Source organism: Lactuca serriola, chromosome 4, assembly GCF_051521515.1.
Source record: "Lactuca serriola cultivar US96UC23 chromosome 4, Lser_US96UC23_V15, whole genome shotgun sequence".
NCBI lineage: Eukaryota > Viridiplantae > Streptophyta > Magnoliopsida > Asterales > Asteraceae > Lactuca > Lactuca serriola.
Window position 1 is genome coordinate 114,250,516 of NC_136411.1, and position 6,203 is coordinate 114,256,718.

Below are 6,203 nucleotides of genomic sequence, written 5' to 3' on the forward strand. Positions count from 1 at the left end.
GGGGTAACCTTGATCAAATTCAGGAAGCAATTATGTTGATATACATGTGGGTGATCTGGAAGTTCAGAAACGATAGAATCCACTCAAATATAGTCAAATCACACAAAATTCTGGTAAACGAAGTACAAATACTAAGCCATTTGTGGATCAACTCAAGAAGCAAACAGAAAAAAAAAACTAGATGGGAGAAATGGTGTTGTGATCCGATAGCTGAGTGTAATAGCTGAGAAAAGGGGGGGGCATGGGGCCGGGTGTGGTTTCTTTGGGTTCTTATTGGTGATTTGATTTTGGGGTCCTTGGTGATGTTCCTAATTACAGCCAGCGTGCGTTTGGTGTGAGTCTCTTTCATCGGGTAGACATACTTTAGGAAACGGCTGTGATTAGGTTCTTTTTCGTGGTGGTTTTCTTTCGTGTGAAATCGGGGTTGTGGGATGGGGGACATTATAATAATTCTTGGTGTGTGTTCTTCTTCTCCTTTTTTCTGGTGTTGCATCTTACTCTGCAGGTATTGAAGAACATTGGAGCTTGAACTTGATTAAGACAACACATATGTTGCTGGTTGAAGCCGGCAAAGTCGATAAGGATCATGCTTCTATTGCATGTACAAGACAAAAGCCAAGCTTGCATCTAAGGTTATGGATGGTTTCTGGAGAATTTGGAGAATTTGGACAATTTTGCCCCTAGCTAAAAAATGGCTGAGAAAGAAGCTACAATAGTAATGGAATGGAAGGATATGGCTCATGGAACAAAATCAAATTCAAAATATTAATCGAGGTTGGTAGCTGAGATATAAGCTCTGTCCCATCTATGGATAAACGCACGGAAGAGGAAAGGAAAAATCCAGGTGCTTCGACCCAATATTAGATTGCCATCGTAATCTGTAGGTTTCTTGTATTTCTGTTTCCTGTCCTATTTTGTTTTACTTATTTTCGTCTGTCAAACTTTTGTAATCTCTAGCCCCTGGCTAGCTTTCTTGTTTAATAACATGCCTGCCGTTCAAAAAAAAAAGACTCTTTAAATATTTTTAATGACTTATTTATTTATTATAAATATATAAACAAACATCAAAATTAAAAATATAAAAAAAACTAAGCCTAATCATTCCCATTTTAAATCCCAAACCCACACCTCCCACCTCGAGCATTGTTCTCAACCGCCTATCCCATCCTCCTTTTACTATCACCCATTGTTCGCGTCATCAACATCTATGGGCCACCCTACTCACTCTATGTACGCACAAACAAGTGATTCAATCAAGTAATAACAATAAATATGAATAACAATTAAACATAATTTGAAACTAAACTTTATTGATCAAAATAGTTTTATAAAACTCAAGAGATAATCAAATGACAAATTTTGATTATTGACACATTCTTGATTGATAATCCTTCACAATTAAAGATATCAAATATGTTGTTGGGGTTTTCATACATCAATACACACTAGATTACCACATCAAAACAATTAAATTAAGTCATATGTGTGTACATGAACCCTAGGATCTTGGTTTTACTAGTTATTGCAACCAACTTTCGAAATCAGCTAAAGAAAGGTAAGAACACTAACCTCTTGACCTTTTGATTAAGATCGTGTGATTGACAACTCTTACATTGGATGAAGGACCCAAAGGAGAATCCCTCTATTGTAGGTAGTCCCAAGGCTACAAGAAGAAATTAAGGAATAATCCGAGAGAAGGGGTATTCTGAAAATTAATAACCCTTGGAGAATGGTTGTATTTTTGTCAATATACGAGAGATGATAGAAGGAAAAAAAATTATAAGGCTCAAAAGAATATTGGGCTTTAACCCGATCCCTCTATTTATAGGTAACAACATGAATCCTTCAGTTAATCAAATTCCTAAGGATAACCCTTGTTCTTATCAAAATCTACCATATATTAGGTATCTCCTAGATTGTGTCCACGTCCTCTTCCAAGAGGCATATAAAGAATACCAATTAATAACAAAGAATTAATTAGTATTCAAGCCTTTTAATGAATACAAACTATTTAATTGTTTACCAAAATAATTTCTAATTAATTTATTAATTTATAATAAATTAACAACCCAAAAGCACCCTATTATTATTTAGAAATATAACTAATAGTTAATAACCTTGGATATTATCTCCACCAATCTCCCACTTTGACATTTCATAAAAAAATTTGAGGTTTAATACTTCTCAAACAATTAACAGAGAGTTAGTCATCTAATGTAACCCCCAAACTATGATCATAATCAAAATTCTGTTCTTAGATAAGTGATCAGTTATTCCACTGTTCTTCATATTTGTATCAACGTAAGACATGGATAAGGGTGATCAATCTTAGTGTTCAAGATTCTATTTTTCTATAAAGATTTGTGATGACTACATCCGACTACTAAATTAAACACATCAATTTTAGTCAGGACCAAGCCAATCACATTAGTTGTTAGCACAAAATCATTAAGGGGCCCAAGGATATCGCTTCTCCTTTTAATAAAAGGAATAAATAAACTTTTTCAACAAGCCATATCATAGATGGACATACCCTTTATGACTACCAGTTATGGATAACGTTGGAGCAGACCAATGCACAATATATTTCATAAGCATAACCCTGTAAGTTTATGGGTTTTGAGCATAACAACATCCTATGTGATCATGCAACCCTAATTGATTTGGATCTTAGTTTTCTCTAGTATACATGCAAATAGAAATTCCAAAGCATTAACCCTAATACTAGCATACAATTTTCGAAATCAATATGAAAACTAGGGTTAGAGTGTTACCTTGCTTGTTATCTCATAATAGCAAGAATTCCACGAATGATCGTGACTTTTGAAAGCTTAGTGCCCCAAGTTTTGCACCTCTATAAGAGTCACAAACACCAAAAGCAAAGGATGAGTGAGAGAGGGGAATAAAATCGGCTAGGGTTTCTCTTGGGAAGCAGTGGCCGAATTTGGGAGGTGTGGGGTTTTTTATATAGCTGTGGCTACTAGGTTTTTTTAGGTGGAAACCCTAATCCTTTCTTAGGCTCCATGCATCCCATAGACACACCTTCTAGAAGGCTTGGACGATTTCTATAGTTCCTCCTATAGATTTCGTCCAACCCATTCCAAGAGAGTCCAGCGGCTCAGTTTGCACCTATTAATGATTTGCAAAACCAGTCCCCGTACTTTTAATCACTTCCTTTAATATCAAATTAATTTCTGATTAAATGCTAATTAAATAATATGATTTCTAATTAGTATAGTACTCTTATAATATATTAATAAATCGTTAAATAACTTCTCTCTCCAAAAGTCATCCTGTCAAGTTGTTATGGTGAAGGCAACCCAAAAAGACCATGCTACTATCAAATCAAGTACATACCAATTATAGTTATGAGCTTAGACACCTAATCCAACATAAGTATCTATGTTTGAAAAATAAAAGATATTATCATCTTAGAACTACTCCTCACTTAATCCATGAAGTAACTTTCTAAGTGTGGGTTGTTCCAATACTTAAATCTCTATTTCAAGCACTCATAATGTTAGCGCAATCTCTATGTAATGCTCACATTTGTCACTAGCATTTTTTAGAAAATCAATATTTAAGTTGCATTTGTCGCTAGGAATTTCTTAGGAAATCAATATATAATGTGCACGAAGTTTAGATAGATATTATGTATATATAATATTTGCATAGAAAGTTTAGTTTAAAACTTAATAAATATGGTTAAATAAACATTAAAAAACTATTTAGGATAAATAATCAAAAAGAAAGTCATAGTAATAGTGATTACGATCCCATAGATATATAGAACGTCAAAATCTGACTTCATATGAGGAAATTATTATTTTTTGAAGTTTTGCATTCAACTCAACAAAATAATGTGTGTCATAAAAAGTGAAATGAAGATTGGTTTCTTTTTAGCCAAAAAAAATCTAAATGAGAATTAATGTACTATGAAATAAAAATCCATCGATATAGAGAATGTCGAGAATGGAGTACATATGAAAAAGTTATGAATTTTGCAAAGCCTTTTACAGTGTAACATTCGCAGACTATAAAATAAAAATAGAATGTCAATTAGCGGAAGAAGTCTTAAAGAAAGTGGTAGTACTCATTGATACAAAACAAGGGACATAAAAACGATGAAAACAAAGGTTGTATGCGAAAGATATGATTTTTTAACAATTCAAGAATTCACCTATCATAAGCGACACAAACCACATAAATTGCGACATGTGTCGAGACAAGAAGAAACCCATGCTCCCTACACAAACGCATGGCGCAACCAACCTATTTCCAGCCTATATGTAACGACCTAAAATTCATTTTTAAAGTCATTAATCCCAAACAATTAGTTGTCTCGGGTCCGTTTCAATCCCCAGGTCCATATCAACCCTGATTCCATAATGACTCCGAGCCCAGATTTTTCTCCATGCACATATTATATAATCGCATCACCAATAATCATACGATAGCATAATTCAACACATACAAGATAGTGGGTCGACCCTTGTGCCTTCAACCCACTAATATAGTAAGAAGAATCACCTCTAACTAAAGATAAGTGAATTATACACTTGAGTTGCTTCTAATACGATTCCTCACATTAATCATAACCCAATAACATCATTAATTAATAATCGGGATTGATCCATAAACGAGGGTCTAATTCATCATTATCTATCTAAGGGCAAAAGACCAGTTTGCCCCTTCCTATTCATGACACAACTAGTCAAGGTCCCAAGGCCCAAAATGGCCCAAAAGGGTTTTTCCGAGAGTACGCCCGATATATTCTCTATGACTAATAAAATGTATAAGGTCATAAAGTTGCAACCTTTATGACTCTACATGGCTACAAGGAGCCCAACACCAAAACCCTAACTCATTCAACCATCTAAAACTCCATAACTCTTGCATGGAAGACTACCAAGGTCCAAGCTTGCATTTTTATGATACTAAGCACTCTAAAATGTCTGAAATGAAATCTCAAAAGTTCTGGAGTATTTCATACTTACAAAGATCAAGATTTTGTGAAAAAAAAAACGTAAACCTAAGCTTAAACTAGATCTATCAATGCAATCATCAAGACTTGAACTGTATACCTCATGAAGATGCACAAAGATGAGAATAATTTAGATCCAAGGGCTCGAGAGTAATACCACCATTTCAAAGGCTTTCCTTCACCACCAAGAATACCAAAATATCACTAAAAAGCTTCAAAACTTGCATACAAGGATTAGGATTTGGAGATGGAGGCTAGGAGTGATGGAGGCTAGAGGTAAAGTGTTTAAGGCCATAAGGATCTTTTAAATAGGGTCCTAACCCTAAAAATTAGGGTTTGACCCTTACACGAGTACGCCCAGCATGCCTCAATGTACCCACTATGTACAAGTATGAGATTGCGACCAAAAATAAATGAGCTATGTGGAGCTAACTCCAATTATGCCATGCGCAGGGACTAGAAATGAAATAAATGCGGGGTTTTAAAATTTTTTGGGATTTCCCTTTCCATCTCTTTATTAAGGAAGAAGACATACGTTTCTTAAAAAAAATTATAAAATGATAGAAAAGTTTAGGTCGCGTAAAAATTTGTATCCTAAATCCTTTAGATTTGATAAAAGATGACATTTTCATACGACACCCATTTTTTTGCGTATCATAAATTCACGTGTGTCATAATTGCATATCATTCAAGGTCTGTTTTATAGTAGTGCATGGATATCTAATATTATCTAACATAATTAAATTCAATAATTAATATTACTTATCCTAAGATTTTCTCAATCTCTAGTTATACAAGTTTAATGGTCATAAACTAATTAAGCTTCAAATTAATGTAATTAGATTGGTCCACTTAACTACACATAACACAACAACAGGCAATAAAAATCATAACTTTAACATGAAAGGTAAAATGATCAATCGAACAAAAGTATTAACCAAAATCATATAATGCTACAAACAAAATCAAATCATACTTAAATGGGTTCATATACATCTAGCAAAAGTAAAAGTTTTTACACCATAATTAGTAAACTAAAGTAGAAAAAACATCGCCAAAAGATTGCGAGATATGATCATCAAGCAAACCTAAAGTTAACTCTCAATGCAAATAGCGCCTGAATCTTCAAATCCTTTCTCTAATCGATTCTTTGTGTTTTAAATCGACCCTCAAAGATTTTGGACGTCAAAAATGAAGTAAAAGCCGCAACCTAAGGCTG